The sequence below is a fragment of the Aethalodelphis obliquidens genome, unplaced genomic scaffold (assembly GCF_003676395.1).
Source record: "Aethalodelphis obliquidens isolate GAN/ISIS:26980383/991018 unplaced genomic scaffold, ASM367639v1 scaffold33, whole genome shotgun sequence".
Lineage (NCBI taxonomy): Eukaryota > Metazoa > Chordata > Mammalia > Artiodactyla > Delphinidae > Aethalodelphis > Aethalodelphis obliquidens.
In genome coordinates, this window is record NW_020837977.1 from 13,624,014 (window position 1) to 13,637,148 (window position 13,135).

The window sequence follows — 13,135 nt, forward strand, 5'->3', positions numbered from 1 at the left end:
TAATGCTGAAAAAACAAATTAACTCTACACTGCCAGTGGCTTCCCACAGCAGTGTCTTCTTCCTTGTTTATACTTGTTTGGGGGCTGGGGGGAAGAGGAGCTGTGTTCCATCTAGTCACCTAAGGACCAGGTGAGGAATTGGCACAGCAGGGAAGAACAATGCATGGAGAACTTAGACCTGCTTGAAAGTAACACACATCTTTTCTGCTCACAGCCCATTGGCCAGAACAAGTCACGTGGCCCTGCCTATATAAAAGGGAGCTGGGAAATGTGTACAAGCACAGGGATATTTGATGAGCAGTCAATATTTATACAACAGTCTACCCTTGTGGTTACCAAAAACGTCTTAACACACATAGAACATACTCAACCCATCTCCAAAGATTAATTTATTCACTACATCTAGCTCCAAGTTTCAGATCTCTAGGTTTTAAGGAGTTGTCTTATCCAGATGTGATCCTCTGTCCTAAAGATGTATTAAAACGCAAATAATTTGCAACCCATCTGCCAACATACCCAACATGTAACAGTAAGAGAGGGACAGGGTAACCACAACAAACACTCCCGTTTAGAAGGGGAAGGATGGGAGGATGCCTGGCAGTCACTGAGCCCAGTAATTCTGAAATCACACTGAACGGGTGCGGCCAAGACCTCCTACACTGGGAGTTAGAGGGTTTTTTTGATTAGAGTCTTACTCTGGTCTCTGGGAAAAGCTTCTTATTCCTTTGTTCTCTGTGACGCCTGGCACCACATCTGAAAGATTGCTGTTTTTTCCATTATACACCTTGGCCGCATCCAAAATGGGAATTACAGAATATGCCCTTAGTTGAAATTGAATTTCCAATTTTAGTTTCAATTTCTATTTCACTTGGGTCACAGCAAACATCCAGTTCTTTGAGTAGCAGTATGCGCTCAAGAAACCACATGACCACATAGTTAAACATTTATAAATTCCAGCCTTTATTTCCTCCAAAGTCTAAATGAGTAAGCAAGCTAAAAAGGTGGTAAAGTGGTTTACAAACTGTGTCTCTGAATTGGTCAGTTTTTCTCTGTCTTGACCACTACCAGATATCTTCTGCTTGTTGTCATTTCAAGAGTTCTTGGAGAGATTCAGGGAACCAATGTCACAGGTTGCTCCATCACTGCTGTGGCAGGTCGGGTGTATCTTCCAACTGGGACCTGGACGGTATCGATATACCTCACATTCCATTGATTCAAGGTTACAACATTCAGTGTTGCATCCTTAAACTGGAGTGTTCATAGATCATTGTATTCTAATCTGTCCTGGGCAAGGTGACCATATGCTCATCAAAGTATCCCATTTCCTTTGGAGTGACGTGGGAAAACTTAAGATCAAATTAAGTTCACATCTAGTCAATTTTGCATGTAAGGCAGGTGTGAGCAAGTGGTTACAAACAAGATGAGGCATCCTTTACAATATTTTGGAAGATATATACTTCAACCTCCTTAGGGGATACAGTTTTTCAGACCATTACCTTCCATAAGGGCACACAAGTTATTTCAGTTCTCTAAGGCTCATGAATTTTTTATTCCAAGTTCATAGGTTTTTTGAAAGTATCATTCTCTGAATACTTTAGAGGTGCATTGTCTGTCTGGCTTAATCGGTTTCATATTATAATATCCACAGTATAGTTCTTTGGAGACATAGACTTCAGATCTGCTATATTTATTTGCTTTTTTACCCCCTCAATATATTTTTTACCTCTCAGTATATTTGAGCCTCTCTGGAGTAGTAAGTGGTAAAGCCAGATCCTTTATCTGATCTTTTTCGGGAAAAAGTCTAAACCATTGAGAGGTTTTAAGTAACCATGGAGTAACATCCTTAATCTGATTCTTGCCAAAAATATCTGTTTTAATGGACTTTTCCTCAAGTTCTTTCTTAATTTTAACTCTTTCTTTGGGAGTAAAAATCAATCAACTATTCCAACATGGTAAAGTGTTGGATTTCTAGAAGTCTCTATTTCCTTGTATTTCTACTTATAAAACCAGTCATCCTTTTCTTTCTCTCTTTACTATCTTGTAAAACACAACAAATAATAACCAAGACATTCTACCACAAACACTTTGTTTTTCACTCACTTTCCCCTAGAAATGTGAGTTCTTTAAATATGCAAACTTACTAAGTTATTGCAGGTGACAGTTTTGCCAAATGTTTTACCACTGCATAACACGGACTATGTTCCTTACCTTTGATATCAGACTCCTAACCACAGATTGCCAACCATTAAGTCAACACTACACAATTTATTTTTTAATACAGCACTTCACTTGCAGGAGATGGTAGGCTATGCTTCAGTGATAAGTAAATCCAAAGATCTCAGAGTCTTCATACAACAAAAGCTTATTTCTCATGCTGGAGGCTCAGGGCTGGTTGACAGGCAGACGGGATGCAGGGGAGATTGAAGGGCTCTGCTCCTCAAAGTCAGACTTAGGGAAGTCCCATCATCTGGAAAGCCATCATGACAGGAAGAACGAGTCCATGAGAATTCACATTTACTCTTCCTGCTCTGACCTAGAAATGACATGTATCATTTCTACTCATAGCCCATGGACCAGAATAAGTTGTCTGCTCCTACTTGAATGCATGGAGCTGGGAACAAGGGAGAGAGTAGTTGATGTGCAGTAGGATTTAATAGGGAAGTGCAAACCTAAGCTCATGTCCATGCTTGAGAGACTAAAAACAAAGACCTAACAATGCCTCATTATACTCTGATACTCATCGGAGGGAATCGTCACGCAGGATCAAACAGTAGGAAGTGCTCAAGGTTGGAAATTCTTGACAGAAAGAGTAAAGTAATTCAACCTGTAGAGAATGTCTACTATGTTTCAAACAAGGAAGCATAACCACTGCTATCAGAATTATTACTTTCTATGACTGGAAAACAAAAGAACTCAGTAATCAACATCAGTGTGATTGAAGAAAGAGCATGAGATTTGGAGTTCAAAGGCTTTGGTTCAAGTCTCTGCTTCTTACTAGCTGTGGGATCTCAGGCGAATTACTATAGTAAACACAGGTTTTCTGTCTGGACTATATACCTTTGTAGAAACTCCTCTTCCCCCACTATCTGAAATTCCTGTCCAGACCATGACGTGGGCGGACACGTGACAATTTGATTAATTGTTGCTGTAGAGTGCCACAATGGGTAAACAAAGTAGGAGGAAATGAAGCCCATGAGAGTTTGAAAACCTCTGGAGAGTATATCATTTTGTGGCGTCGCTGGCAGCAGATCTCCTGCCCCCGCCCCTCTTCCCGTTCGCCCTCAACAATGTTTTAGATCCTCTTCATCCTTCCAAGCCCGTCTCTTCCACAAAGCTTCGCCGGAGACCGGGCTCCCGCCATTGCCGTGCGCTGGGTGGACGGGGCCATGACTCTGGTTGTAGTCCTTTTAAGTACTGGGAAGACTCAGAGAAGAAAGGTCTAACCTGAGAGGCAATATCTTGAGACCATTTATTGTCTTCCAGAGGGAAAGGAGCTCAAGCAGAAAAGTCACACTTTGGTGACTTCAGACTGTCTCAGGACTGTCTGCTCCTTGGGGTCAAAATGGATGTCGAATTCATCTTTGTTTCCCAAGGCACCTGGCACAGGCAGAAGTCATCCAGAGAGTCATGAGGACACTCAGGCAGCCTCTGGAGAGGCCCGTGTGGGAAGAAACTGAGGCCTCCCATGAGCTACAAGCACCACCTTCCCAGCCTGTGACTGCACCACCTTGGAAGCAGATCTTCCAGCTCCAGTCACTTCTGATGACTGTGGCCCTGGTGACATCTCGGCCGTAGCCTCATGGGACGCCCTGGGCCAGAATCACCCGGCTGAGCAGTTCCCAGATTAATGAACTGCACAAACAGTATCATGATGGTTATGGAGTTTCTGGTGCATAAGAATGGCCTGGGGACTTTCCTGGTGGCACAGTGGTTAAGAATCAGCCTGCCGGTGTAGGGGACACGGGTTCGAGCCCTGGTCCAGGAAGATCCCACATGCTTTGGAGCAACTAAGCCCGTGCGCCACAAGTACTGAGCCTGCGCTCTAGAGCCCGCGAGCCACAACTACTGAAGCCCACACGCCTAGAGCCCATGCTCCGCAACAAGAGAAGTCACCGCAATGAGAAGCCCGCACACCTCAATGAAGAGTAGCCCCCACTCGCCACAACTAGAGAAAGCCCGTATGCAGCAACGAAGACCCAACACAGCCAAAAATATAAATTAATTAATTAATTTAAAAAAAAAGAATGGCCTGGAATAGAGTGGCATCTATATTAGTGCTTTCTGCAGATGCTTGCATCCATGTCATCAGAGCCTCCTTGCCTTCATGGGGCTCCGGTTGTAATATATGTTGTCCATGTTGCCACAAAGCAGCCTAAAGCTTCCCATGACTTTACACCAGCATATGAGGCTGAGAATGTTTGGAAATGTGCCCAGGGTGCCAGCTATGACAGCAGAGTAGAAAGAGGATCCCTGGATTTCACAGGCAGATGTACCAGACTTGCTGCTGCACCCTTTTCTCAAGCTTACCACTGCGTGTGGACTGCGTTTGAATCCTTTTCTGAGGATGGCACTGCCAATCCCGTGTGCACTACAGATGCGGGAATCGTATTCAAGGACTGTTAGTTGGACTGTGTTTTATATTGGTTTCACTGACCATATCCCATCAGACAATGGTGCCAATTTTAAAGCAGAAAGTACCCTGCTGTAGGGAACTTCACATGACGTTCCATGGACCATTCACTCCCTGAGTCACACCAGGGAGTTAGTCAGGTGTCACTGAAAGATGGCTTGGATTCTCAAAGAAAAAGCGTAAAAAGCAATGGAGAGTCGATGCTCAGCTTCTAGTGGAGGTCATGGTTAAGTCTGTCAGGCTGGGCTGTAAGGTGGCATTTCCCCAGCAAGTACCTCTCATTTAAGTAGAATGTTTAATTATGAGATTGAGGAAAGGAGGAGGAGATCCAGATTCAGAATTCAGAAGGAAATGACTACTGGGCTGGTAACTCCTTCTGTATTAGTCAGGGTTCTCCAGAGCAACATTACCAATAGGTTATACATGTATATACACACATACATACTTACATCTGTATCTATATCTATATATCTATCTCTGTCTCTATCTCTATACGTATACTTCGCGGCCTTTGGCTGAGCAAGAGTGGGGGCAATGCACGTCCACACCCCTCCTACTTCACCACTGCCGGAGCCCTTGACCTCAGTCCCTGACGATGTGACTCTTTGTCCGGGGTGGTGTAACCAACTGCTGCTCTGGGGATGGAAATGTCACACTTGCGCATGTTTTCTGTGTTTGTCTGCATGTTGTAATTGGGCAAATAAATGCTCACTCCAAACTAGTGGTATATTTCTCGAAGTTTTATACTATTTTTGTGATACTGAAGTATTTGCTGTAATTCTAAATAAAAATTTATATTTAAGAAAAAAAAGAAAACCTGTGGAAAGAGAGTCCTATGGGCCGCATTTCCTGTTCCAAGGTTTTGATTCCCAAAACTCTTCCCTCAACTGTTTGAGCCACATGAACTAGCCCATCAAGTTCATTTGAATGGAATTTGAATTTTCATCTTTGCTATTAAGTAGTTCTGGTTAATCCTACTGATTTCTTTGAAAGAGTCTGAGGAGACCTTACTACTCAGACCATAATTTCTCTATGAAACCTGGTCCTATGAGAAATGTCTGCTTCCCTGAAAACTGGCCCCCGTAGTGAATGCCCAACCTTAGGAGAAAATAAGAAGTACTAGTGAGTTTAACTGGCATTACCCATACTAGGATTTGCCTGTGAGACTTCTTACCATTTAGCCAGATTACTTTGGGGAATCCCAAACTTCTCCACACACGTCTCCTCTTTGTTAGGGCAAAAATAAGCAGTTGAGTATTAGAAATTATACAGCTTAATTCCCACCAAACCTCTGCAAAATGTAAGTGTCTTTTAGAGAGAGGTTATTCATTGTGTCATAATAACTATGAGTTAGTGTCTTTCACATTGCAAGGAATAGATCCACACTTCATTTACTTCATCAGGTGGGAGCTTATTATAAGTATACACAGTTTATAATAATAATAATAATAGCTAAAATTTATTAAGCTTTTACTCTATATAAGCAATACAGTAAGGAGTTTACAAGCAATATGTCACTGAATCCTCATAGCAATCCCATGACGGGGGTACTTTATTGCCCTCTTTTTACCAGGGAAACTGAGTCACAGAGAGTTTAAGTACATGGTTGAATTATTTGGGCAGCTGGGGGCATAATCCATGTCTGTTCCCAAGCCCAATGCTCTTAACCACTCTTCTATGGTACTATGTGAATCCCACAAGAATTGGGGGATGGGGCCTCTTGGGGAACTAAAAAGTGTCATATCTCAGTGTCGCCCTTGTGGTGTCTTAAGCGGCTTCTCTCTTGGCTTCTCCATCCACTCCCTCTGCTTCTACCAGTTGCTTCTTTCTCTCTTCTCCTTTTTATCCCATGACTTCTGCTACTTATACTTTATGCCTACTGAGATTTTCTCTGTGTGTTGCATTCAAGCTTTCATAGACCCACAATCTGATTGGCTTATTTAGTCATTATCAATTGAGGAGTGTCCTCTCAGGTAAAATTCTTTCATAGGCAGCATGATAAGCTGTCCCACTGCTAGCCGCCTTTTGCTCAGGACCAGCCCTGTTCTTATTGGTCGTGGCCAGGGTGATAGCGGGGTGACCTAATTGTAATGGAACACACATAGATACTCTTCTCAAAGGAGAACATGAAAGGTGTTCAGAACTTCATGGCTTATTAGTTATTTGTTGCTACACGTTCGTGTACATCTTTGCAAGTTTTAATAACTAAAAAATAGGCAAACCAGTCACTTATTTGGCAAGTTTCTCAGGGTTTGAGATGTAGGATCAGTATGTTTTTAGGAGTGGAATACCATAAATGTCTGGAGTCAGGAGAGCAGGTGGGAATTACAGGGGATCAGCGGATGCCTTGGAGAGACAGGATGCAGCAAGAGGACCTTGAATATCCAGTGGGATGGGGTTGGAAGTATGGCAGACACGCAGAAAGGGATGAACCAGTAAATGGAAGGACACCCTTGCATTAGTCTGCTGGGGCTAATAACAGGGTATCCCAGACTGGGTAGCTTAAACAACAGACATTCATTTTCCCACAGTTCTGGAGGCTGGAAGTCTGAGATCAAGATGTCTGCAGGGTTGGTTTCTGGTGAGGCCTCTCTCCTTGGCTGCAGACAACTGCCTTCTCGCTACTTCCATGCACATTTGTAGTCTCTTTCTCTTCTTATAAGGACCCCAGTCCTACCAGATTAGAACCCTATCCTTATGACCTCATTTAACACTATCTCCATGAAGGCTCTATCTTCAGTACAATCATAGGCGGGTAGAGCTTCAACATATGAATTTAGGGGGAGATACAGTTCGGTTGGTAACACCCCCAAACTCTTCCCCTTTCCCTTTGGGTCATGACCAGCCCTGCACTCACCCTACTCATTCTTACACAGTCCAACAATTCATGCCTTATTTCAGGAGTGAAGGAAGAACCACATTTCTTTGATGTTTTCTAGAAATTTTTTGTAACGATGCTGTTTATTCTGCTCAAGAGAAAGACACTGTTTAGAATAAATGGACAAATCCAAGTCTCTGGGTTTAGTCTGGGGAGCCTTTCTAGTTGTCTCCAAGACTGAAAAGCACATGCATGTCTCAAGCGAGGTTTAATGAAAGAAGACTGAAATGTACATGTGCATGTTGGGCATAACTAACTGCTTATGAGGCAAGCGTATTTTAAAGTATGTGATAAAAATTACTCCAGAACCTCTATTTTTTGAACTCTTATATTTGCAAATAAGGGGCTTTGTTGCCATTAGTGAAGGTGCAGGGAAATTCATCCCTCGTGTCTTTAAGAAATACCTTTTAAAGTATTTTTACTTTAAAATATGTGATATCCATTAATGCAGATATTTAGTGATCTTACTATGTTCATTTATTTTTGTTTCTATTTCAATATAAAACATTTTAATATAAAACTCATGATAAAATAGCTCTTCAATACCAAAAGTCAACAATATGATTTTTTTAATTGGATTCAGCAGAAACTGGATATCATTTTGAATTCCAAAAGAAAAATTCTAATACAAGGGATAAACTTAAGCAAGTGTGTATTTAATTGGGTTCGTTATTTATTTAGCATATTGAAACTATCCATTTAATTTAAAAATTAATCCTTTTGCCCCATGCTTTGAATAAGATGATTAATAATATGTACAGAAAATATTTAAGTATGTTGACTTCTTATCCTATTTAAAATAAGATATTTAAAATTCACTTTTGTCTTCTATTCATGTAATTTTATGCCTTCATGACAAATACTATCATGCTAGATGAGGCTTCATTTCTTCTAATAAAAATTAAGCAATTTCAAAGTTATTAGTATTATTTCTGAAATTCACAGTAACCTTACCAAAAATTTTATTGAGACTCAGAAAGTGGGTTAGTATCTACTGGGTTCTAAACTCACTGTGTTTAACATATATATTATAGACACATATCATAAATAAATAATCAGCCAACCAAACATTCAACTTACATATGTATATCTTATTGGACTGATATTTCAAATTTATATCCTTGTGATACAGTTACAGTTTACATCCTTCCAGTTCCTCAAGGGTTTCAGTGGATATCTTAGAGTTATGGTTTGGGAAATTAGTGCTACAAATCGGCTCTAAATGGATTCCAGCCACTGTGAGTTCCCCTTTCTGCAAAATTGGAATAGCTGCGGAATGATTTCTGCAGATCTTTTCAGCGACCACAAGAGTTTGGTTTCTAAATTTGCAAGTCATTCTTTGGGAAGACCATAAGGAAAAAGAGAACTGGTCCTTGAGAATAGGAAAGAAGCAAAGGGAAAGGTAGAAAGGAGCAGAGTTTTTGCATGAAGACTTGGGAGAAATGAGGAAACTAAGGCACATCTGGGCCAAAAGCTGGAGGTGGGCTGCAGAAGAGGAGATGGCTTTGAATAAGAAGTCCTGTGGGCAGAGCTGTGTTGTAAGAAGGAAGGAGATTGGGGTTAGGAAACACAATTCAGGTTTTTTAAGCCCCACTTTTCTTCATCCCAAATGTAACCTATATGACCTGCATCACAAATTCTAAATGTAATAGGGTCACCAGTCTCCTATGTTACTTAAATATGTCTCCCCAAACCTTGCCAGCAGGAAGTCCCCGCTTCCCCCAGGTTAACCCAGTCCGAAGGGATGGTGCTGGCCCCGGCCCACCCCACCCCAAGAGTTACGGTGCAGTTTGATTGGCCGCCCGGGCGTGTTTCTCACAGCCGTATTCTATCTCTGGGAACCAGTTCCTACACCAGTGGTGCAAGTCCTGTCAGGGAGGGTGCCTGACCATCACTGTGGCCTCTGTCCCAAGCAGGGCTGCCTGTGCTCCACTGCGCAGCACCGGCCTGACCCACAGGCCCCAGGAGCATGGGATTAGGCTGGAGACAAGCACCCTTGTGGTCCAGGGAAAAGGCACCTTTAGCGATTCCAAGATGATCTCCTCTTCTGAGGGAGACCCTCTAAGTCATTCCAAGGGGCCCAGTCCTAAGCTTGTGGGAGTTGGAGGAGGGAAGTTGCCTTCAGTAATTTCAAGGCTCCTGCATATATGTATATGCGTGTATATACATAGATACATAGGTAGATAGATAGATAGAGATAGATATAAATATGTACATATGTAAAACCTCTGATGACATCCAGCACCACATATAACCAAAGTAGTCTGTGGTACTAACACTACCAGAGAACTTGGAAAGTTGTGTCCAACACTTCTAGGTTATAAAAGCAGAGACATTTTGAACATCTGCTTTGAAGACAGGACATACAAAAAAAATGTTCAGGGCTTCCCTGGTGGCGCAGTGGTTGGGAGTCCGCCTGCCGATGCAGGGGACGTGGGTTCGTGCCCCGGCCCGGGAGGATCCCACGTGCCGCGGAGCGGCTGGGCCCGTGAGCCGTGGCCGCTGGGCCTGCGTGTCCGGAGCCTGTGCTCCGCACGGGAGAGGCCACAGCGGTGAGAGGCCCGTGTACCACAAAAAAAAAAAAAAAAAATGTTCACAAAAAGAAGACAAATTTACAAGGACCTTTTTGAAATCGTAGTGGAGGTTGAGCCTAAATGTCTTCTAGGAACCCAAGACTGGGTTAGTGCAACAGTCCACGTGACTGCTATTTAGTAAGCGTACAATGACACAGTCTTTGCTTACTGGGTTGTCTTTATTGGTTTGTTCAGTGGACATAAGATTCATGAGAGACGAGGCCATTTGTTTTTGCACACCACTGTGTCGATCAATAAATACTTGTTGGATAAATGAGTTTACCTAAGACCTTGTAAATTCCCTCTAATTCCCCGTAAGAGCTTGATTCGCGCCACATGGAGCTGTTGTGAAGAACAAATGAAGCAATATATGTAAAGCACATAGCAGGAGCTAACATTTATGGGAGCTGAAAGTGGGAATCAAATAAAAGAGGCATCCCCCCACCCATAGATCACCCCCTTGTACATACACCCTGGGCTGGGTTCTGTATCATGAGGGGCCTCATGGACACATATGTGGGTATCCCACACAGCAAAGCTCGTCCAGCCTCACCCCGCGACCAACAGCACGGGCATGCTCAGGAAGGAGGACCTTTGGAGCAGGTCCACACAAGCCCCAGGTGCAGCTTTGGGGCCATTTGGGCAGGGGATTCTTTCATTCCGGGTACTTGGGACATGGGGGGGGGTGCAGACTCTGGGTGGACATGTCCCTGGGCACCAATGAGCATTTCATCCCACGGGGATGCTATGCACATGACCATGGCAAAAGCTCCCATTACCCAGATCTATGGGCAATGTTGGTGCTTCTAGAACACACCTGGTACATAGTAAATGCTCTATCAGTGGGGAGAAGGAGGGAGAGAGATGGAGAGCAAGAGATTGAGTGAGAGACAGAGAAAGAGAAAGTCAGAGAGACAGAGGGACTCCTGAGCCAGCAAGACCAGACTTCAATCAGATTGAAGAGACTGACAGATACAAAGTAAAAATATGGGTAATGAGCAGTTTAGTCTGTTATGGTGGAATTAAAAAAGGAGAATCTACAAGACAAATCAGTATGGCCACAGATCACTCAAGCATCAAAGAGGTGGCAACGGTAAGGAACAAGACACCAGAGGAAGGGGACAACCTGGTAGGGGATAGAGAAAACACCAGAGGTCAGTGGGAGCCACTCAGCCCCCTGATATGCTTGGGTCATGGGTCTAAGCCGGCTTCCCTTCCCCTGAGGGCACCATTCCCTCCATAAGGTGGCCTCCCCGATTCTTGCAGCTCAACCATTGCGTCTCTTTTCTGTGTTTCAATGTATTAACTAAAACGTGGAGTTTTAAGAAAGCAGGCTCCTGGGCTTCCCTGGTGGCGCAGTGGTTGGGAGTCCGCCCGCCGATGCAGGGGACACGGGTTCGTGCCCTGGTCCGGGAAGATCCCACGTGCCGCGGAGCGGCTGGGCCCGTGAGCCATGGCCGCTGAGCCTGCGCGTCCGGAGCCTGTGCTCCGCAACGGAAGAAGCCACAGCAGTGAGAGGCCCGCGTACCACAAAAAAAAAAAAAAAAAGAAAGAAAGCAGGCTCCTTCACAGACAGTTATTATCTGGTGTGGTTTTTGCTCATTCGTTTTTTTTTCTTTTTGTTTTAATAATATCACATATACTGTGTTAGGTGCCAGGAGTACAAACTGATTAAGGCATAATTCCTTGTCCTTGAGGTGCGAAGAGGCAGATGAGGGAGCTGAATATGTGAGCAAATGGTTATAGTGCATAGAGCTGGATAGAGACAGGAAAAAATGCTGTAGAGCACAGGGATGGCTTAGAACTAAGAGTCTAGTTTAATCAAAATCTAAAAGCAAAAGAGAATATTGCCAGAAAGACAACTTTACTGGTGCATAAATGCAAGAGTTTTTCAAGCAATCTTTCTCACTCATACAGATCTCCTGCTGGGACTGTTTGGGATGACCCCTCAGAAGACAAAAAAGGAGTAAACAAAAAAGAAGAGAAAGGTATTTTTTAATTTTTTAATACATTTTAAAATTTTTATTGAAATATAGTTGATTAGGGTTTGTTATAATGTGATAGTTTCAGATGTACAGCAAAGTGGTTCAATCATACACATATGTGTAAATATATATATATATTCTTTACACTGTCTTTCATTATAGGTTATTACAAGATGCTGAGTATCGTTCCCTGTGCTATACAGTAGATCCTTGTTGGTTTTCTATTTTATATATAGTAGTGCGCGTGTATTTTAATCTCAAACTCCTAATTTATCCCTCCCTCCACCTTTCCCCTTTGGTAACCATAAGTTTGTTTCCTGTCTGTGAGTCTCTTTCTGTTTTGTAAATAAGTTCATTTGTATCATTTTTTTAGATTCCACATATAAGGGATATCATATGATATTTGTCTTTCTCTGTTTGGCTTACTTCACTTGGTATGATACTCTCTAGGTCCATCCATGTTGCTGCAGTGTATTTTAATTACCAATCTGAACCTTGCCCTTCATTCTGTGGTCACCTGCCCTAATTGTTAATGGCTTATTCTAAATGTCTTAGAAAACCACCAGAAGCATCGTTCTCTTAACGAATGTTTAGCTCTGAGTCAGAAAGTGCAAGGAGCCCAGAATTCCCCAAACTAAACCTTTCTCTGTTCCCTTTTATGTTCCTATTATGTAATCGTGGAGCTTGCTTACTGCATTAATGGCATGACTGGTTAAGCAGCACAGTTGCCTCTTTCACCTACCCCAATGATCTTTTTGAAATGAAGACGTACTGACATAAGGAAATCTTGCATGAGTAATATGATAGCTATGAGGAAATAATTTCTGAGCGTGCTGTAAGATTTTACTAATGTATGTTAATCTACTGGGTTGTTCTTTTGAAGGATCAATGGCATTTTAAAGGCAAGCACCTTCTACAAATTTATTTGGAAATTTTGACTCTTTGCTTACAGAAAGAAATGCCATAACTTAATCACCTTTCACAGGCTGTTCCCTTCATTTTGCAAAATAAGCAATAAACCCTGTGTGTGTGTGTGTGTGTGTGTGTGTGTGTGTGTGTGTGTGTGTGT

At 42.7% G+C, this 13,135-nt stretch overlaps 1 protein-coding gene across 1 annotated transcript in view; it reads left to right on the forward strand.

Annotated features, from left to right (window-relative positions):
* The window catches only part of ASPH (aspartate beta-hydroxylase), a 386,751-nt gene that overhangs the window by 360,604 nt on the left and 13,012 nt on the right, over window positions 1–13,135 (forward strand). Inside the window, exon 28 of the transcript XR_003437357.1 lies at window positions 11,999–12,069. The gene's annotated coding sequence lies outside the window, so the exon portion shown is untranslated. The remainder of the gene's footprint in view (window positions 1–11,998; window positions 12,070–13,135) is intronic.